This window comes from Culex pipiens, chromosome 2 (genome assembly GCF_016801865.2).
Source record: "Culex pipiens pallens isolate TS chromosome 2, TS_CPP_V2, whole genome shotgun sequence".
NCBI classification, from domain to species: Eukaryota; Metazoa; Arthropoda; class Insecta; order Diptera; family Culicidae; genus Culex; species Culex pipiens.
Window position 1 is genome coordinate 174,042,837 of NC_068938.1, and position 23,352 is coordinate 174,066,188.

General features: G+C 35.4%; 1 protein-coding gene across 5 annotated transcripts in view; it reads left to right on the forward strand.

Annotated features, from left to right (window-relative positions):
- LOC120416987 (uncharacterized) overlaps positions 1-23,352 on the forward strand; it is a 269,935-nt gene that overhangs the window by 98,879 nt on the left and 147,704 nt on the right. The window lies entirely within an intron of this gene.

Consider the following 23,352-nt stretch of genomic DNA (forward strand, 5'->3'; position numbering starts at 1 on the left):
TTAATGTACTTTTCGAATCTAAATTGACCCAGAAGAGTATTTTTTTTTCATTTAGAACAATTTTTTTCATTTTAAAATTTCGTGTTTTTTCTAACTTTGCAGGGATATTTTTTAGAGTGTAATAATGTTCTACAAAGTTGTAGAACAGACAATTACAAATTTTGTATATATAAACACAAGAGGTTTGCTTGTAAACATCACGAGTTATCGCGATTTTACGAAAAAAAAGTTTTGAAAAAGTTGGTCGTCGTCGATCATGGCTGTTCTTCGTCTCCCGCGACAGACACGGACGACAAAACAAAGAGAAACGCAAAAAGTAACTTTTTCAAAACTTTTTTTTTTGTAAAATCGCGATAACTCGTGATGTTTATGAGCTAACCCTTTATGTTTACATATCAAAAATTTTGTAATTGTCTGTTCTACAACTTTGTACAACATTATTACACTCTAAAGAATAACCCTGCAAAGTTACCCCTTAGGACAAAGTTTCACGCAAATCGAAAAGGGATCGGGGCAACTGCTGTGTGAGTTGGCGGAGAATTATCCATGTATAAGACTTGATTTTTAAGTCTTGAAAATATTTCTACCAGAAAGCTTGTTCAATTTCCCATAAGTTTGACAGCATTTCAACTGAGCTTACAGATATAAGCCTTATACTATTGCTCAGAACTGATTTTTTTTTGTGTAGTTAGGCTTCATCCATAAAGTACGTCACGCTTAAATCAGCCAAAATTTGTTCTTTTATGGATTGATTTCCAAATATCCTTAAATTTCAAGGGATTTAGCGGAAAAAGTGGAATTACACGAATTTCACGCTGTCCGCGAAATCGTGACAATTCACTAATCTTAATAATGATCAATATGAAGTCGAAAATCGATTCCTGCAATTAGTTTTTAATAAATTTGACGTTTTCAAAAATACAATTTTATTTTTTAAATGAGAAACATATAAGTTTGCATATATCGTGAGGATTTTGGTTACATCTTAGGCTGTTATCGCAAAAAAAATTATCGAAAAAAAATCGTTGAATCATCTTCAAATTTATTTTAATCCAGAGAATTAAAAATATCTCACAGAAATGCCTCTAATTTTGATTTCTGTGTTTTTTTAAGAAAGTTTTTTAAAGTCTCATCCATAAGCCTTATATTTTCTAGTACCATTATCTCAGAAATTTTGGTCCTATTTTTAATATTGAATATGGAATTTTTTTTGCAGTTTTCTGATCTTTTAGAAAACAAACGTTTTTTATTTTCAATCAACTCTTACATTTCAATAGAGCGTATTATTGAATATTTGATCTATTGATTTTAAATGTTAGCCTTGACTCCAAAATTTAAAAAATATTTTATCATACTGTTTTACATATGTTTAGCTTTTTTTACATTGAAAATAAGTCCTTTAGTTTCCATTTCCATTAGTTTCTGAAATATTGACATAAGAAAATGTGGGAATGTTTGGATGAGACCTAAAAAACATAAATTTTCCTGTTTCTTTTTCTTTGAGCCGCTATATTTCAGCAACCAGAGATTCAATCTTATGCAATTTTATTGAAGCTTTATTCAAAAAAATATTTTCATGAAAAGACAAATAGAAATACTATTTATGCAAAATCGAAACAGGAACTGAAAAACTGAAGTAAAAAAATTGTGGCAAGATTTCTATTTTTCAAACAATTTTTTTTTTTCAAAAAATCATAACTCGGCGGCTAAATTTTTATCCATACTTTTCCATGGCTCAAAAGTTACGGTTTTTTTCCCCACAAAATCTGTCAAAAAATTTCAAGATTTCAAAAATTACATGTCAATGCGAATATTTACGTACCATTTTTATATGGACAGCTTCCAAAATTGTATGAAGACTTGTATGGGTGAATCAATGACACAAAATGGCTTCTTTGGCCATAGGGAAGGCCCCCTAAAAGTTTCAGCCAATTCAAAATCTATAAATACCATCCCATTATCATGAGTCTGTAATAACATGTTTACATTTAAGTCGGCAAGGATCGAGTAAAAAGTACCTAAAAACATGTTTTCGGCAAAAAAAAATATAACTGTATAAATTTATTTTTGATAAAATGCATCGTTTAAAATTTATCATTGGGAAAACTTATTTTTTGCAATTCCGTCGTGAAACTACTTACTTTTCCTGTCATTCTTGAACAACGAAACAGCCTACTTTTCTGTACCAAAAATAACAGAATCGAATAGTAACCCTTTTCAAAACAAATGCTGAAAAGTTCTACTTTTCAGCACTGAAATGAATGCTGAAAAGTTGAACTTTTCAGCACTTGTTATGAAAAGTTATACTTTTCAACATTTTTTTAAATTAAAACGATTCATTGACTCAATGCATGGACATTTGTCCTATAACTCTGTTCAAAGGGTGGTTTCGGAATTGCAAAAAACGTTGTATGGAACTCGTTGCAAAACTTGATTTTTTCATCACTCGTCGTATTTATCCAACTCGGTGAACCTCGTTGGATAAATGTACGACTCGTGCTGAAAAAATCCTCTTTTTGCAACTTGTTGCATAAACTACTATTTTACATTTTGAGTTTTATAAAACCCATGCAATTTTCTAATCAAGAAAATTCTGTTAAACTTTCCGAAGAAATTTTGGTGCGATTTCGGTCCTGTAAAAAAAGCGTGTTCAAAACCGATCTAAAAAGCAACAAAATCACGTTTTAGGCCGGTTTCGATCACCCTGCATCTTTTGACAGGATCAAAGTTGCACCATAACACTTGCGAGAAATTTTAGAAAAAAATCTCATGGCTGTAATCGTTTTTTTGCATTGATTTTCAATTAATTGATTCTAAAGATTCAATATTAAAAAAAATATCATTTAAAGAGTGCTCTTTCATTATATGACTCGAATTCAAATCAGCGTTTCATCATGCAATTCTTTAATCTTTTTTATTCAAAATAATTTAGTCACGATCAATGTTTAACATCAATTCAGATAAACGATAGAGGACTTTAATAATGAGACGTTTAAATTAGAAGATCCAACCCAATTACCTTAGTTTGAGTGATTGTTTAATTTAAACACCAGCTTATCTTGTGCAATCTAATCCATTTAGGGGCTGAAACATCTCTATCGCACGTTTCCTCGTGCGTTCAACTAAATGTTGAACCAGTAGAAAAAAAATCTTTATGATAAAAACGTGACCCACTGATGAATTATATAATTTCCCCTGTGTGTGTGTGTGTGTGTGTGTGTGTGTGCTCGAGCATTCAAGCTGCATCATCTGAACAACTCGCGTCACATCGTATAAGCGATCTCTAGAAGACTTCGCACACGACATGCTGGATGCTGGAGATTTCCTCCAGGGGAATGAACTACACGAGCAAAAAAAAAACAGTTCATTAGCCCACGGTTGGAAGCCTACTGGCAAAAGCCTAAATCGGATCGTGTCTTCGCCGCTGTTGACGTCTCCATGAGGGTCTGCCCCGAACGATTGTCCCAGGTCACACAGAGAGAGATCTTGGCGAGCTTTGGGCAGTCGGCCCTCGACGACGCGACTTGGCCAGATTGATGGGAACACACAAAGTGAGGGCCCCAAACTAGCAAACGCATCGTCATCGGGGCAAGGGCTTGAAGTTGAAGTTGCATAAAGTCATCAGAAAGCTCCCAGTGGTATAGCTGTGACTAGCTAAGCAGTTCTCTGGAAAACGTGTTTTTCCAATAAAGTTTTCTTATTTCAAAAGAGAAATTCACAACTTTCAAGATTTTTTTTCTAATCAAATTCAAAATCTGGTAAAAATCATATTTTTTTGGGGAAAAAATAATCTACAAAACATACGTTTCTAGAGATTCAACCTACTGAGAGCCGGTCCGCTTCTAGTCTTCTAGGGTTGGCGCAGTTTGAAGTGTGACTTCAGGGGTCTCCAAAAGGTCACTTCATGACCTGTGTGCGCCACCACCACCATCCGCCACCACATGGTGTATCGTCGTCGGAGAGTGTTTAGCGGTGATGGTACACACACCGTTGTGTAACAACGGCTAGCCGTGTGCCTTAAAATCTATTGGTTGTTTTTTCGGCTTCAGCTCTCTTCTAGTTAGTCCAGGAGAGCCCTCTGGCAGTAGTGGGACCGGAAAACAGCTGCGCCACACATAACTGCTGCTCGACATCATAATCCAAGTGTCGGTGATGATCGTGATGGATGGTGGTGGGTGCTCTTGTTGACAGCGATTTTTAATTAATTTTAATGCAATCTTCGTGTTGCAACATGAATCTTCATTTTGAGTGCGACCCTGACGCTCAATCGATTTGGAACATTTTTCAAAACATTACCAATGTCAAATGATTCCTTTTGTCGAAAGAAGCCATTTGCATCATTAGTTTTTCTATACGAGTCTCCATACAATTTTGCGGGCTGGTGTTGCAAAATGGACATGTGAGTATTAGAAAATCTAGAAGGGATTTTCTGATCGATTTGATGCCTTCGGCAAAGTCGTAGGTTATGATCAGGACTTCAGGACTAAAAGTTCAATTAACTAAACAGTTTTTTTTATTTTCGAAATATTTCGCTCTAGGGATGGTGCAAAATGTGGTCCCAAAGAAATTAAATTTTAAATAATTTGTGATTTTTGGAGAAAAAAAAATCTGAGATAATGTCAATCAAACATTCAAAAATAATTTTTAGATGCAAAATCAAATTTGTAATCGAAAATAACTTTACACATTTATTAATAACGTGCACTGTTTTCATGTAATAGGCACTTTAAGGTATTTTTTTATTTAAAACAAGCCTTACCCGACAAACTTCGTTCTACCTTTTTTTCGTTTGTTGACGTTTTTTTGCGTTTTTGCTTATTCAGCCTCCTGTAATCAAAATTTGATTTTAAGTAACTTTCTCCATACAATTTGCCGATGCTCCGGAATCGGTTCCAGAGCGGCCAATGTGTCAATTAGTTAGCGTATAAACCTTCCTTGGGCTTATACGAACCCAACGCAACAAAGAGCACCTAGATCCGACGCTCCGTATTGAACTGATTCGCGTTCGAACAAAACCATCGAAATTTTATATAGGGGAAATATACCCATTTTAATCACTCTAAGCCGTTCGACCAATTCTCATCACTTTTGCCGTTTTCCGCTATTAAATCAACATTTTCAGATGTATTAACAATGGAGAGTTGCTTGCTCACTTTTATTTGAGCTATTTGTTACTTTGGAAAAGTAAAAAACACTTTATGAAAGCTGTAATTCATGATCAAAGTGCTGATAGGCTGATAATAGAAATAGGCTGAGAAAGGGCATAGTTCCCCTATATCTAGATTGCGGGCGTTAATAATTAGAGTTCACGCGCGGTGATATGACCGCAAGATAATGGTCACATGACAGCCGCATGACAACCGCAGAACAAATTTTTGGCTGTTGTCAAAGGTTGCCTTGAGTTTTCAGCTGACTTTTTGGAAAATATTCAAAGCAAACGTGATTTTATCTCGCAATAAGCAATATATAGAAGATAATATATAAGATACCCCATAAAAGGATTTTTTTCAAAAGGCTGAAAATCATTCCTACAATTAACTTTTTCTGACTTTGTTAAAATCTTGTAGTTTAGCTTTAGTGAAATGACTGGCCCGTGGCTTAATGGTTACGGCTCCCGCCTCATAAGCGGAAGGTCCAGGGTTCGATTCCCTACCGGGAAATGAATGAATATGAACCAAAAAACGAATGGAAATGAACTCAAACCTTTGGATTGATGGTCTGGGACGCTAACCAGTCGGCCATCATGGAGTGAATCAGTGAATGCTCTAGAACTGAATTGATCCGTAGTGGCGAAATAATGTCACAAGGTATAACATATCACACGGAGAGACCAGCCGGGGCAAATCTAAGAAAATCTTGGTTAATTTAACTAAAAGTATGGGTTAATTTTTTACACAGCTTTTTTTCAACAATCGATTGTTGATTTTGTTAACCCGAAATTGCTGACCACCAGTAACTAAAATTAACTCAAAAAATAGTTGGAATTGCTATTTTTGTTGGTTAAATGGCCGAAAAAAATTCTAGCAGTCGACTGCTAGAATATTTTTTTCAGAAAATTAACTAAAAATTTCTTGTTTTCAGCTGAAATATTGTGGAATATTCTATTAAAAACTGGCTGGAACATATTTTTCAACTATTTTTCAACAATTTTTTTGTTGTATCAACAGAAATATTTTTGCATGCAGCAAATTATTAGTGGTTTGTAACAAAGCATTTCTTAATTAGACATAATTTATGTAAATGTTGATATATATTTTCTTTAATTATCTAACGATATAGGCTGGGCCGAATTTCTAGCTATATTTTAACTTATGTCTTACTTGAATAAAAAAAAATTCGTACATGCAGTCAATAATTAGCTGTTGTTGGCAATATTTTTATTGAATTTGCAGTAAATTTTATAATAATGCCTCACAAATTAATGCTGAGTTTTTTTTATTTTCGCATTTATTCTGCCTAAAAATTTAACGTTATGTACTAATTTGTTTTTTTTTGCATTAAGTTGTTAAATTACTGTTAAAAAGCATCAAAACATTTTTTTAACTGTTATTATAAAACATGTAAGGCGTCATCCATAAAGTATGCCACGCTCTATGGGGGGAGCGGGGGTTCTGACCAAGTGTGACATTGCGTGTTATAAGTATAAGAAAAGCGTGACAAAGGGGTGGAGGGGGGTGGGGGGGAGAATTTAGGCTGATTTTAGCGTGACGTACTTTATGGATGAAGCCTAAAAGCATATTACAAATTTCTCGTGAATTCTTTAAAAATAAAATCCGAGCAAAATTTTCACCAAGTTTTAAGCTAATATTTTTATTACGTTGTATAAAATTAAGTGTTGTATTCACTTACCATCACTGTGAAATCATCCGATAAGTCATCATCATCTACAACGGTCTCAGGACACAGAATTTTCACCAAAGTGAACCTTTTGCTGCAAATAAACATTTGGAATTTATTAGTAATTTAATACAAAATTCTTAATTTCGGCTATAAACTGTAAAAAGGATCGTAAATAAATGTAATTATAATGAGGAGAAATATCGATAATGCTACTTACCAAGCTTGCATTAATTTAACAATTACTTTTGGCAACACACTTTCACTGCATTTGATTCTATTTATACAACGTACTCCGAATCCTGAAAAAAATATTTTGAGTTTAACTTACCAGTTTATTGAGCAGTCGTATTGCAACAAAACTTTCAAGATAATAATTATCTTCTTTTATATATTTTATATATTTTTATTTTTTGATATTTTACTTCATCTCTATTTTTTATGTTGTCATGTGTACGCATTTCTATGTATTTTATAATTGATGATTCTGAAAAAAAAAAATAATGTTTCATTAAGATTTTATCCGTCGTAAGCGTGAAGCTTTTAAATGATTCAGTTTTTTAATAAGAAAAATAAAAAGATAAAAATTATGCAAAAATAAACCCATACTTACTTGGATTAACCAACATTTTGTTAAATTGGCCCGGGCTGCTCCATCCGTTAAGAGTTGGCCCGCATCTCCCTTCTACTGCCCTCTCTTTCCATCAAAAATTCTTATAACGTGTTCAGCTCACTCGCATTAGAGGTCCTCATGGCGAAGGTCGTCCTGTTGCTCTTCATAGTTTATCACCTGCAAAGAAATCATCAACAAACCTACTCACCAATTCCACCTCTCCAGTTGCGACACTTTGATTTGCCACTTTAACATTAGCCAAATAGTGTAATTTTCACCTTTCACATCCTCTCACTTCATAATTAACAACACAAACTCAACAAATCGACCGCTCTCGTTCGGATCCTGACTTCAAATGACAGACGTAAACAAACCCAAGTTCATCTTTTAAATATTCAACCAATTGTTAATTATATTCAACCAACAAAATTTTTGATTTTCCCAAAACCAAAGCTAACAGTCGAGCACGTTCATTCGAGTTCGGGAAATCTGTTAGCTTTTTGCCTCTAGCATTTTCAACAAACAGGTTAGTAATTTAATACTAAATTTTAATTGTTTTAACGGAATATTGGCAGTCATAAGTACGTTTTTGTTACAATTTACGAAAGTAAAATCAACAATTTTAATTGTTAAAATTTCTGGGCACAGTCTCTCCGTGCAAACCATTATATAACTACTAACACCGTCTCAAAAACAGCCCAGGGCCATCTCATATACTCATGAACTGGACGAGGGAGTCGTGGATTGCCTGGCCCGAGTCATCTGCATTACCGATCTTTGTCTGTACAATTTCAGAAGAAATCGTTAGCTATAGAAAGGTATTTCGCTTCACAGGCTCTTGAGATATATTGTGGTTACTAACCGAACCGTCTCAGTTGAAACTATACTATGGTCATGGCCAAGTCCTGCCAAGACGGGGGTTCAATACATACATACATACACATCTTGAAGTTTAGCTTTAGTGAAAATTTAGTTTTTCTCAGTATCATCTAATTAACCATCATTTTAAAAAAAAGATATCTTGGAAACTGTTGGTTCGATTTCCAATCTTAAAATAAAACTTTTGTTAAGTTTTCTGATTATTGTTGCTAAAAATATTTTCGAAGCTTAAAAATAAAATAATTTTCCAAATACAGTGCCATCCCGTTTTTGGCAACACAACTTTTCGACACATTTCTAGATTAAATTTTCAAAAGGTCCTATCTGCATAGGAAACCCAACCCCTCATTGGCTGTTTTGAAAATTTACTCTAGATTTCATCTCTTCAAAAGTGAGAAATTAATGAGACTAACTTCATATTTCTTCTAAATTCTTGATCGAAAACCAATCCAAACAATAATGAACAATTGTTGACTTGACTTTTGGAAAGCAGAAATGTTTGAAAAATTCATGTGGCCAAAAACGGGATGATACTGTAAGAGTATTTAGCCGTTTCAAGAGATAAATCTTGATTCAAAAAGTTCAATATTGTTTTTAAAGAAAAGGGCAAAAAAACTAAACAAACCAAAAGTTTTACAATTATATAAAAATATAAAAAAAAATTACAGGACAAAGTTTCAACATTTGAATTTAAAAAGTGTGTCAGTTGTTTTGCAAAGATATGTTTCCAAAGTTTCAAGGTAAAAAGAATGTTTTTTTTTGCGTGGTAAAAAAGTTTTTGCGGTGCTGTGCATTGGAATTTCATAAAAATTCAAAATATTTTTAGACGAGCCCAGACATGCTAAATATGATTATCAATGCAGAATAATGCATTTCAGATTTTTTTAAATTGTTAGACTTCTCCTTCCTTTTATTGGTAAAAAATTAACCCTAATTTTTCGGACCAATTTTAAACGGGTAGGGGGTGCGATACTCTTTGAAAAATATTTGCAACAATCTTACTATAAAGAACTCATTTCGAAAATATGTTTACCAGTATTTTACCTTCAATAAAAAGTTTCCATGTTTTACAGATTTCTAGCTTTCTTTGAAATTTACCCAACATCTTAGCTGGAAGAACGCAAGACGATCAAATAAAAAAAACGTTTTTTTTTAACAATTTGTAATGAAAATACAGCAAGATATTGTCCAAGATGATTGTATAAATTTCCTTAGCCGGTTTACCAATAATTTAAGTTTTCAACTTTGAAATTCTTCATTTCTAATGAAAATATTGAATTTTAATTGACTTTTTGATGCAGAATTTAAGAGCTTGTCAAAATTGGTCGAAATGTTCCCAGTTTCCCATAATTTCAGAAGAATTTGTACAAAATGCAATACCACAAAAATATAAAAAATTTGCAACCGAAATTCTACAGTTTTAGATTTTATCAATGTCAGAATAATACCAAAATTTGGTATGACTTCACATGCTTCATTATTTTTTTTAAATATTTTTTCAGGGATTCTCAAATAGTATTGATACCATAGAAAAGTATTATCATGAATTTCCCTTGTTATTTACCCCTGCTCGGGTAAGATAATATTTTGATATCGTGGGATTTATATGCGAAAATTGTAAACTAACTAGATAAACTGCCACCAAATAAAGTCAAAACTATGTCAAATCTAATCAGATTACGGAGGATCTATAAGCTGCACAAACTTGCATTAACTATTGGCATTACACAGCAAAAAAAAGTTGAATTTTGGAATGTTGAAAATTTGGTTGGTTGAATATTACTCATTTTTTGAGTAATATTACTCAAAAAATGTTTAAAAATGTGAACCTGATGAATATTCATCAGAAACTGATGAAAATTCATCATTTTCTAAGGTAAAATTTATCATTTATTTTGCCACAAAATCTGTCACCATTTCCTGATGAATATTACCATAATTTTTTTTTTCTGTGTATCCTACTTCCGCTTTTGGGGTTTTTTTTAGACAAATAAAAATGTACCAGATTTATTCCAGTCACAAACAAGTCATTGTTCAAAGTACCAACTAGTTGGTGAAGCATTGCTAAATTAATGGTCTCCAACCGTTGTGCAAATCTATTTGGAATCGTTCAAAAAATTTCATATTATATTTATAGCATGTGTTGAACATATAAACATTCTGCCATCAACCACAAAGCACTAGCTTAATTGCAAAGCTTTATTAAGTTTCCAGATTTATTCGTCTTTCATCAAATCAATTCACACCAATCAATGGTAAATTATTCACGCTGCACGCGCACGAATCATCGCCCCACAAACTATTTAGAGGTGGTTTAAATTTCACCTTCCTTGGCCGAAAGCAGCTACGAAAACAAAAAACAATCGCAAACTGTCCGTTGCAAGTTTGTTGTTAACTTTGTTCACAACCCAGGTTGATTTGTGTGTAAATTTAGCCGCATGTAGTCTATATTTTTTGCTGCCACGGTTCGTTTATTTATTGTTTGGGTTTTATTTCTTCTTTCTTTCTTTTGCGACTACCGGTGCTGCTTACTAATAATGGTCAATAGACGGAGGCGCTTATTCACGTCCTAGTCCTAGTCGGTATCAATCAATCAGGCAGGCAGGTGGATTAAATCAGTTTTGCGCCGGTTTTTTGATGGATTGATGGTCCGCTGGGGCCATTGGCAGTAAAACAAGTGTCCGGCGAGCGCATTTGCAACGAACCCGCATGGGCAGTGGCCAGGAACTCGAAACGTGCTCGGTGGCTTCCGAAAAGAGAAATACTTTCGCTTTCATTGGACTAGTTTTTTTTCTGTTGTTCAATTCAATTTTGCGCTTGTTTTTGATATTGTCTGGCAGTTTGTTGATGTCTGCAGGAATCAAGTGAAGGTTGCTGAACACATAACAAGGGCTGATTTGGACGCATGTTTTAGTTTATTAATTTTTATTCAACGTTGCTTAACGCCTAAGCTTCCAAGCTCGAAAAAAGAGGAAGCTATATGGAAACTCGCTATTTTTTTTATTAGATGTTAGAATTAAATATTATTTCTTTTTACGAAAAAAAACTTGTTTTAATTTGAATTAGAATATAATACAAATTGTAAAATATTCCATGTTTCAATTTAAAAATGTCACAAATTAAGTATTAAAAATGAACATACCAATTAAGCCGATCTAAGGTATTATTCAAAACTCATAAACGAACATGCACCAGCTGCGGATCAACCAACTGATCAAATGTGAACCACTTTTTCAGGAATCCATCCGTAAACCCAGCGCAAGTTTTTTTTTACGATTTCTGGAAGAGGGAACTTGAACAAGGGTAAATAAGAAGATTATAAGTGTTTCAAGATCCGCAGGTTTCTTTTTTTTGTCAGGAGGAAACCGATTTCTGCCGTCAAGGACGTCCAGATCGTGGGGCTGACCTTTAGACCGCACCGGGGAGGAAGGTTTAAATATCATCCCGTGTCTGACCGTGAAGTCATCGTCCCCGGCCCAGATCTTCAGGGGTGCTTCGTGCCCGAGGAAGGAAGACGACTATTAGCAGCTCCTGAATGTCACCTTTGAGAAACTTTTTTATTGCTGGGATATCAGTTTATGGTCAATTTGGAGACCTGCTGAAAGATTCTTTTGACTGGAAATATCTTCATGTCATAAAAATGTAAACGAGTTAGCTTATTAAGACCGCAAGAAAACTCCGATTGTCACGGGCATAATATTGGAAGGACTCTGACCTTTGCAGTCACCGACTGTCTTCTGATGCAGTCATTAAAATGCAATAGAATATCAAATGAATGTCGGCGGCGGCCAATTTCCGATCCCAAGTCTTCAAAGCTTGTCCACATGCGAGCGCAATAATATACTGCTCAAATCGAGTTCAATATTGTTCTAATAAAGTCATTCCCTTCAAAAGCTGTGGCACACTGCTGGGCCACACAGCCATGAAAATAATAATCAACTTCAAGTCATCAATTTGCATACGGCGGCAACGACAGACGACGACGCTCTAATCCTCTGAATCCCTTTGGTAAAGTTGGCACAAATGTTGGGCACGAGGGGTATGTTGGGAAATTTGTGTTTCAAATCTTATTACTATTTATGACAAACGCTTACACAGAAAAAAAAATCATGGTAAAATTTCATCTAAAAAGGGGTACATCTTTTATGTCAGAAAAAATGTGTAATTTTACCTCTGAAAATGTGTAATTTAACCACTATTCTGGTGTAATGTCGCTTTTTAAGTCTAAAATGAGGTAAAATTACATAATAAAAGAGGTAATATTCAACCTTCCAAAATTACACCTTCCAAATTTACACAATTTTTTGCTGTGTAATTTTAATTTTTAATCGAAAATTGCATCAAAAGTTACAATTTTTGTTACGTTAATTTAACAACATTAATTATGATAGTACTGCCCACCATTGAAAAAACGGCTAATATCCACTTTTGGCAAAAACGAGATATTAGCACCAGGTGGTAGAGGATGTTCCAACGCATCTTCGGGAACTTGAATTTCACTGAAATAGTGTTTAGACTTGGCTGCCGATGCAAATAACTAAACGGCTAATATGCCACTCTTATGGGAAATTGCCTTGACGGAGATTTTGTGACAAACCCTAAAACGCGTTTTTCTCGGAATACTTGATTTGGCATAATAGCCGAATTTTCAATTATGGGCAGAGTATAAGTGTGTATTTTATTTAGAGCCCGATTCCCGTCCCGTTTCCAAAAATCCCGGGAAGTGTACATATTGTCAACTTTTTGAAACCAATTTTGTGAAAATGCCCTGAAAAAATAATAATAAATGAAGAACCTCAACAAAATTTTGTTCAATTCCATAAATTGTTCAGTTCTTATAAAAAAGAATTAATGAAATGATCAGAAAATTTTGAATAAAAAAATATTTGATTTAATATAAATTTTAGAACCATCTGGAAATATATCTGGCGTAATAAAAATAAACTTTAACAAAATTTAGATTTTTTACGTTTTTGATGATCAAATGAGATGAAAATAAAATTATGCAGTATTATTAAATATTTCAAACAGGTTTCTACAAGAAGAATTACTTCAATTCCTTTAATATCTACTATTCAAGAAATTACAATTTGAAGTAAAATAATCATGGAGCACTGGTGCAACAATATGTGTTAGTGGGTTAAATTTAAAAAAATTAAGACTGCTTGTGGAGTGCTGTTAATTTATCGTACATATACTGCAATTCCCCACGAAAACAGCATGGAAAAAAACATAAGTGCTCGGATCGGGCTCAAAAAATTTCTAGGAGTTCCCTGGCCGAAATAATTAGACCCGTAGTTTTTTGTTTGGCCATTAGGGTGACCTACGTCGTGTTAGGGGGGTCTGAAAAATGGCCATTTTCGTCGATTTTCGCAAAAACCACTTTTTTGAAAAATCATAACTCCTCGCCATTTTAACCGATTTCAATTGTCTTATACGCAAATGAAAGTGATAAGTTGGCCTTTCAAAGAAAAATAATAAGAAGTTTCGAAAATCTAGCCTTACATATGAAAAGGGCGAATGACACTTCAAAATGCCGCTTTGACGGTGTCTGGACCAAAGAGCCTATGTCTGGAAATATTTTTATCGGATTCCCCGGACATTTTTACATAATATACTAAAAAATGGGAGGCGTTCATTAACAGGATTCCGAGATATGATTTTTTGAAAATAAAATCCGTGTTTATCGACGCGCCGCACGCAAAAACCGGAGAATGACGAAATTGGCAAAAAAACAACTTTTTTCACTAAAACCGCGATAACTTCAAAATTTCAGTGATGACCTATACATGTCTGGTGATGAGAATCGGTCGAATGGCTTAGAGTGATTAAAATGGGTATATTTCCCCTATGTTATGTAAAAATGTTCGGGGAATCCGATAAAAATATTTCCAGACATAGGCTCTTTGGTCCAGACACCGTCAAAGCGGCATTTTGAAGTTTCATACGCGCTTTTCATATGTAAGGCTAGATTTTCGAAACTTCTTATTATTTTTTTTTTGAAAGGCCAACTTATCACCTTTCATTTGCGTATAAGACAATTGAAATCGGTTAAAATGGCGAGGAGTTATGATTTTTCGAAAAAAGTGGTTTTTGCGAAAATCGACGAAAATGGCTATTTTTCAGACCACCCTAACACGGCGTAGGTCACCCTAATGGCCAAACAAAAAAATACGGGTCTAATTATTTCGGCCAGGGAACTCCTAGAAATTTTTTGAGCCCGATCCGAGCACTTTTGTTTTTTCCATGCTGTTTTCGTGGGGAATTGCTGTATAATTAAAATCACGTAAAAAATCAGCTAAAAAAATTATAAACCCAAAAACCATGTGGCATAATAAAACCATAAAAAACCGAAAAATTAATTTGTATTGTTTGAGAATGCCAAAAATTATATTAAAAACCTGCTCCAAATATTCAAAAAGTGGTTTGAAGTATAACGAGAAGTTAGATTTTGCAGGAAAAACTTAAAAGCTTTACTATTTGTTTAAGAGCTGAAACCAGCAAAATTAGAAAAAAATGTACATTTACTTGTAGTTGTATGATTTTTTACATGCAGTCAAGCTTTTAATTGATCTTCATACTTTTTTTAAACTATTAGAGTCGCTGTAATGCACATTTTTGATGCAAAATATTAATCATAACAATTTTCAACAAATTTAAGATTTCCCCGGATTTGTAAACCCTATTTTTTATCATGAATTAATGCTAGTTTGATTTTAAAAATATTTGCTCTTGAACTTATTTTTTGAAAAAGACATATACTTGTCCATTGATAGTTTTCATATTTTTTAATTGAATTGAATTGACAATATTTCTAAAATTCTGAAACTCATAAAACTGATTATCTTAAAGAAAGTTTAATTAAAGTGTTCAACAAATTGTTTTTTTTTATTTACACATTGACAAAGACTCCAAAGTTGATAAACATTTGAGCTGACCAATTGACGTATATAAGAAATTTAATTTAAGAAAGCTGAACAAATATAGTTGAGATTACAAAAATCACATGGCCAAATCTAAGAGAATGCATGCATAATAGCCCGGGTCAAAAAAATTAAAATTGCTCAAATCAAAAAGTATATGAGATTGCCCGAAAGAGTACTCAAAATGGGGCCTCCAGCCCAAACTTCAGCCCATTTGGTTGAAAATTGGCTTGCCTTGAGCAGGAACAAGTTTAAATGGTAATTAACCCGTAAAACTTGAACAATTGGGTACATTGCTCTGTACAAGTCTGTCGTTGAAATTTAACGACTTTTGCATACCATGGGGTCCAAGGGGATGGTCTGGGGAACAATTTCTCTGAAGGGTGCAAGATGATCCGAAGCCTCTAATCTTGCCTAGAAGCAGATTCATTCCGGCGTCGCCGAAATTCTCATGGCCGAAATTTGGGCTGGAGGCCCCATTTTGAGTACTCTTTCGGGCAATCTCATATACTTTTTGATTTGAGCAATTTTAATTTTTTTGACCCGGGCTAATGCATAATGTGTCATTTGAAACATTTTTTTTACCGGAATTTTAATGTTTTTCTTCTAAACAGTAAAAGTTTTTTAATCATTTCAATAAAAATCTTTCTTTTTTTGTTATGGTAGAAAACAAGTGAATTTTGACCTTTTTAAATGTTATGGTACATTTTTCTAAATATATTTTTCTTAAATTGGAAAATTTTAAGATAGTTCTATTTTTAATATTGAAAATCGGTCGCACAATTGCTGAGTTATCCTCACTCAAAAATTTGACGCTTTTTAGGTAAAATAGAGAAATCGTAGTTTTCCCTGATTACTTTTAGCAGATGCAATATTTAAATAATTTAGTCCATTCTTCAAGGTCACTGCAGCAAATTTAAAGGAAATTTAGAAATTAGAAATTTGATTTAGAATTTAGGTAATTTTAGAGATGGCCAGGCTTGGTTTTGACTTTTACAAGTAAAAATAGCCACGTAAAAAATTACAAGAAAACTGTCCCAAATGCAAGATTTCTGTAAGAAATAATGCAAATTTGATCTCCATCTATAAATAAAATGAATCATTTGAACAAGGCTTCCTAGGCCAAGTGAAAAAAATATAATTAAACCCAAAAATGACTGAATTCTCGTCACAGTGTCCTGATGCAAACAATAGAGCTTTATGACGTTTTGCGTACGCACACTAGCGTATCATTTGGTTTTGCTGGCTGGCAAAGTTTAACCTCACTTTATTTTCGTGTACGTACACGCAATACATACACGGTAGAAATCCTGTAAGCAAATCCGTTAACACTGTGTTGTTGAATTCGACAACATGGAAATGTTTCCAAAATCGTCAAAAAAATTTTTTTCGATTTTGAATAACAATGTTTTTGATTTTGAAAACATTTGCAGCAAAATTGAGAAAAATGTTGACGATTTTGGAAACATTTCGAATTCAACAACACAATGTGAATGTGTTGTGTAAATTAGCCACCAAATCGATCAGAAAATCTTTTTTTCAATTTCAATTAATTTTATTTACCGAAATAACAATTTGACAACTTGTGTGAATGGCTGGTTCATAGAGATTTGGTGTTCCTTGCAACTATTTCTTTTTCATTTACCGGTAACAGAAGGTTCTTCAAATGCAATTAAACAAAAACTAGGGAAAATTTGGCCAAAAAACCTAGTGGTATGCAAAACAATCTTTTTTTAAAATAATAATTAGTTCAGAAGCAATCAACTAACGGCTATTTGAAATAATTTCCACCTTGTTTAAAATTTGTTGAGTATGTTTGGGCTAATTTACAGATAGTTTGAAAAGCATTGCACTATATCCTTTTTTTATTTGTTAAATGCACATATTTATGAAAATAAATATTAAAGTTATTAATCAATTATTTACTCTTCATTATGGCTGGCTTACAATCTTCTTTAAATATTATAAGTTTATAAAATTAAAAATATAAAAAACCCATTACTGAATTTTTCAAAATGTTTTTTGCATATTTCGATCAAATCGTAAAACTTCGATCAAATAACCCGATATCCCCCTCCACAAAACTCAAACCAGAAACACACAATCACTCTGCGCAGAACGCCGAACGATGATGCTATTGGGGGAGGTCGTATTTTCAGGCCAAGTTGCATTCATTGCTCCCTTGGCTCCAATTGTCAACAACCTTTCGATTTTTCCCGGTTTTCTGTGAACCTTTTTCCCCCCATTCCGAGGCCACAATCCGTATATTCCCATGACAGCCCGCAGTCACTTGGCAACGCAACGAAATGCAGGGGGACGGTAAATGTCAATTATTTTAGAATTTATCTCTATTGACGAGTTTGAAAAGGAGGAAAACCGCACTTTTACCGTCACTCCAGTTACACGATCTCGTCGAGGGAAAAAATAGAAGGTTGTTAGTTTTTACGATCGCCTGGTTGGGGTTTTTGTCGCGGTTCTTTTTTGAAAAACAAATAGCGTTCCTTGAGTCAACCGCAAGGTGGCAGCTCGATACAGAATATCTCATAAAAATGATAACTAATGGGTCAATCGATTTATCAACCGATTATGAGGCGTTCAGATTCAATCAGCGCAGATCAGCTGGAAATGGTACATGACTCGAAGTCGGTTACCAGATCGCTGCTTTTACCGCTAGAGGGCACTTGCTTAGTTACGAGAGTCCTAGTTGTAGGTTATGTCTCAGTATTTGGTCACCGTCGTGCATGCTTGGATGATTTGACAAAATTTACAGAAATTTTGTATGACTTGTGGCAAAATGAAATTGACATGTTGAAAAAAATATAAAATTCACCAAATTCGAATACCAATTTGAAAGAATTCAAGTCAACTTAGGACAAGATAGCACAACGCCACCCCCCTAGATGGATTAGCGAGAGCGACCCGTGAGGCGTGTAGTACGAACATGAGCTTGGTTGTAAGTTTTATTGATCACATTTGCCAGAAGCACCGCGGCAAAAATTGGCTGAACATACAAGCCGCGAAGAGGTTTTTAGCATGATGGCTTGGGAACTGAAATTTGCATAAATGTGAAATTTCCTCCTCGCAGGCAAACGATGTGGTAACGACGATGACGATTGGGGCGGTGGCGGTTGTTGTGCCCTGCCTAAGTGCACTCGGTGTAAAACGAGATTTGATTGCCCTGGAGTTTGCAAATCATAACAAGAAATGAAAATCAGTGGCTTGGAGAAAGAGAGAGATAGAGCGAGCGAGCAAACCTCTTCGTAACAGTTTGCAAGCGATTGGTGTACACGAGCAGCATCAATGGCCGAAATAAGACTTATGGGATTTCAGTTAGACAAATTATATTATGTTGTAGGTGGATGATTTGAACAACAGTTAACCGTCTTTATTTTTTTCATGTTTTCAGGCCTATTTTGTTTTATGAATTTCACCATTAATTTTAGTTTTTAGTGCATTTTTCTCTTTTTTATAACTATAGCATGTTTTTTACTAATTATTATCAATATATTTCGTTTGTTTTATGTTTATTTGATTGTTTCCACACAATTTTTAAATAGCTTGCAATTGTTTTGGTACGATTGGTACGACGACGAGTGCCAACGGATTACCGCCGAGAAGAAGGCAGCTTACGACAGGAAGCTGCACAAAGCGACGAGAGGGAACGTGGAACGATACAGGCAGGCTCGGAATCGGCAGGTCGCGGTCTTCAAGCTTAAGAAGCGCCAGCAGGAAGACCGGGATTGCGCAGAAATGGAGCAGCTATTCCGAGCTAACGAGTCGCGGAAGTTCTACGAGAAGGTGAACCGGTCCCGCAAAGGCTTCGTGCCGCGAGCCGATGTGTGCAGGGACAACGAGGGAAACCTGATCGTGAACAAAAGCGAGGTGTTGGACAGGTGGAAGCAGTACTTCAACGAGCACCTCAACGGCGATGAAGCGGACGGAGACGGCGTTGGAGTCAACCTTGGAGCGCCCGCAGCTGATGAACAGTTCCCGGCGCCTGATCTAGAGACGGTGAAGAGGGAGATCAGGAAGCTGAAGAACAACAGAGCTGCCGGCAAGGATCGGTTACCCGGTGAGCTCTTCAAATATGGAGGAGAGAAACTGGCGAGGGCGCTTCACTGTGTGATCTCCAAGATCTGGGAGGAGGAGATGCTACCGGAGGAGTGGATGGATGGTGTCGTGTGCCCCATCTACAAAAAGGGCGATAAGCTAGACTGCGGCAACTACCGCGGCATCACGCTTATCAACGCGGCCTACAAAATCCTCTCTCAGATCCTCTGCCGTCAGCTGTCACCCCATGCAAGGAGGTTCGTGGGGCCCTACCAAGCGGGCTTCACTGGCGCGCGCGCCACCACAGACCAAATATTTTGTCTCCGACAGATCCTCGAGAAATGTCGTGAGTACAACGTGCCCACACATCACATCTTTATCGACTTCAAGGCGGCCTATGATACAGTCGACCGCGAGCAGCTATGGCAGATTATGCACGAGAACGGGTTTCCGGCTAAACTGATTCGACTGATCAAGGCTACCTTGGATGGTGTGATGTGCCACGTGCGTGTTTCGGGGGATTTAGCGGAGCCCTTTGGATCACGCCGAGGGCTGCGGCAAGGTGATGGCTTATCCTGTGCGCTGTTTAACATCGTCCTTGAGGGCATTATTCGAAGGGCGGGCATTGACACGAGTGGCACGATCATGAACAGGTCCTACCAGCTGCTTGCTTTTGCCGATGTCATCGACATTGTAGCAAGAAACCTGGAGACGGTGAAGGACGTCTACACCCGACTGAAGGTACAAGCAAGGCGTGTAGGACTTGGCATGAATACGACGAAGACGAAGTACATGAGAGGAAGGGGTTCGAAGGACGTTGGCCCCCCATGTCTCACCCCTCTAGCTGTGGATGATGATGAGTTGGATGAGGTTAGCGAGTTCGTGTACTTGGGATCGCTGGTAACCGCCGACAACGACACCAGCAAAGAGATCCGGACTCGTATTTTTGCCGGGAATCGTGCGTACTTTGGATTACGGAAGACTCTCACATCAGATCGAGTGCAACGCCGCACGAAGCTGACGATGTACAAAACACTGATTAGACCGGTAGTCCTCTATGGCCACGAGACTTGGACGATGCGGCAGGAGGACGAACGTGCCCTTGGAGTTTTCGAACGGAAGGTGCTACGAACGATCTACGGTGGAGTGCAGGTGTCTGACGGAGTGTGGCGAAGACGCATGAACCACGAACTGCACGCGTTTCTTGAAGAACCGACCATCGCCACCCAGGCGAAGATCGGGAGGCTCAGGTGGGCCGGCCATGTCGCCCGAATGGACGAAAGCCAGCCTGTCAGACTGCTTTTTGACCGCGCTGAACCAGCTGGCGGTACAGGCAGAAGAGCAGGGAAACCGCGCGCACGGTGGGGAGATCAAGTGAATGGTGATATCCGGAAGATCTGTAACCTGGGAAATTGGAGAGTAGCAGCTCAAGATCGAGAAAGATGGAAGCGTCTTCTTGCTACAGCACGCGTACCTGGTGCGCTATGCTGATTGGTATGGTATGGTATGTAATTGTTTTATTTATTGCTTTAAAAATATCTACTAATTGAAAAGTGATTAGCAAGAAGAGACTATCGTGTTCTAGAAATATTGTTGATGAAGATTACACTGAGAGGTTAACTATTCTGGAAAAAATAACGATTTATTTTGCAACATTGAGAGTGAATATGAGCATCAAGCATGTCGTCAGGCCTAAAATATTGAAAAAAGTGTATGAGTTTTTCTTCGCAAAAACCAGAAATCGATTTGTGTTTTTTTATAAGACTCAAATTTTTCCGAGAACTTAACTATGGCCATAGAAACCATTTGACATCTTTGGTTTTCCCATACATGTCTCCGTACAATTTTAACAGCTATCAAATTGTATTGGGGTTTCCACCAACATTTACTAAGGGGTGATTTTGGTTCTGGATAGAAAGTTGGTGTTTAAATTTTTGTATGATTTAAGGAAAAAAAACAACTTTTTAACCATAGAATAGACCGTACATACTTTGTGGGCAGTTCTCGAAAAAACAAAAATCTCTTTAAAAATAACTATGGATTTTATCTTAAATAAAATAAAAAAACCAAATGAAAATTAGTTCATGTTATTGCCACTTTGAGACAAATTTGAGGTTAAAAATAGGAACATTTTTGATTTTTAAAAAAGTTCCCTTCATTAAATCTTTTGAATTTTTTTTTAAGTTGAGATAGTTCTCTATAAATTTTGTTTCTGGATAATTATAATTTTGGATCTCGTTCTCGAGTTCTTCTCGGTGCTATTTTTCAGAGGACGATAGCTCGACAACCAAAACGATTATAAAACTCTCCGAACTTTCCGAAATAGTTCTTTATGTAACAAGTTGCAAAAAAAGAACATTACATTAGTTAAATATTTCGTTCCCTTTTCCACTTAATTGCTCATTTCCTATTAAACTATTTTCCACTTGATATCAGACGAAAAATACGACAAAGTTATAATGTGCCAGCATCCATCCGTTTAAAATACAAAATAGAAAGGCAAAACATTCAAAACTCCAAAATTTTGCTAATTTTGAAAAGTTTTTAAAAAAAGATTGTTAAATCTTTTCAAGTAGTATTCTAGAAATCCAAAATAATCATATTTTAACCATAATTATAATTAAAATTGGTGATACTTGATGATGATGCAGATTCTAAATAAATTTTAATTTAAAAAAAACCCAATCGGCGACAACTTGTATATCCGTTTTTCTATATGACTCAAAGGTTGGTTATTCTCCCGATATTCAAAAAAATAAAATGTACTGATTTTGGGACACTGTTAATTTTTGTTTAAAAATGTTACTTGAAATTTGCAAATGGGCAAAAAATCAACGTTTTCACTCAAACTGCCATAACTTTGAAATGTCAGCAATGACCTATATTTTTTTGGGTATAAAAATTTTCATGATTGAAAAGCTCAACTTTTGGTACAAAAAGTCGGTTAAAATGGCGGGGGTTAAAATTTTCTGAAAAATATGTTTTTTTTGCGAAAGTCGACGAAAATTGACATTTTTTGATCACCCTAACACGCCGAGGATCACCCTAAGGACCAGACAAAAAAATACCGGTCTAATTATTTCGATCAGAGAACTCCCAGAAAAATGTTGAGCCCGATCCGAGCACAATTGATAACAAAATTTCTGCGCAGGTTCAACTCTAGGAGAATTATGAAGTTTAGGGTACCCAAGACCACGTGTACTATGATTTTTTCAAAAATATTTAGACAGGACCGAATGGTTTTTCTCCAAAATTTGTATGGAAAATTAGGGCGGTTCGTTGCTGTTGCATACAAGCAAAAAATTGCATGCAATATGTGAGAGTAGCGAACAGCACTAATTCTAAATACAAACTTTGGAGAAAAACCACACGGCACTGTCTAAATATTTTTGAAAAATTCAAAGTACACGTGGTCCTGGGGACCCTAAACTTCATAATTCCCCTCGAGTTAAACCTGCGCAGAAATTTTGTTGTTCATTGTAATAATAATAATCAAGACACCAAAAAATCTAAAAATTCTTTCAAAAGATACAATTTGCGAACATTTCTATTTTTGTATGAACACCAGTCAAATTTGTAAGTAAATCCTTGGTGGTGGTGAACTATTGACACAAAATGGGAGCCTTCCATCCGAATTAATGCTGAAATAATAAATTTTAAAAGAAATGATTATACCTGAAAATTTTCAGGACTTTCTTTAAAAATATCGATTTTTGAATTGAAACATCGTTCATATTTTCGAATTCTTCTGCTAATTTTTCACAACAATTATCAAATTAGTCTTGCCTTCTAAAAACAAAACATTTTTTAAATGATTTCATACATCCAGCAATTGAGTTGTGCCAAATTAGATGTTCAAATATTTAATACTGTTTTGATATATTGTAAAAAAAAATGTATGAACAGCTGTAAAATGGAGCTTGTTACGATAGAATTACATTACTGGAATATCATAATGTCAAACAACGCTAGGTATTATTTGTCTGCTTTTCTGAATCTCAAAATACGGGATTGATGGAACAAGTGATTTTGTTATTTTTAATTATTTAA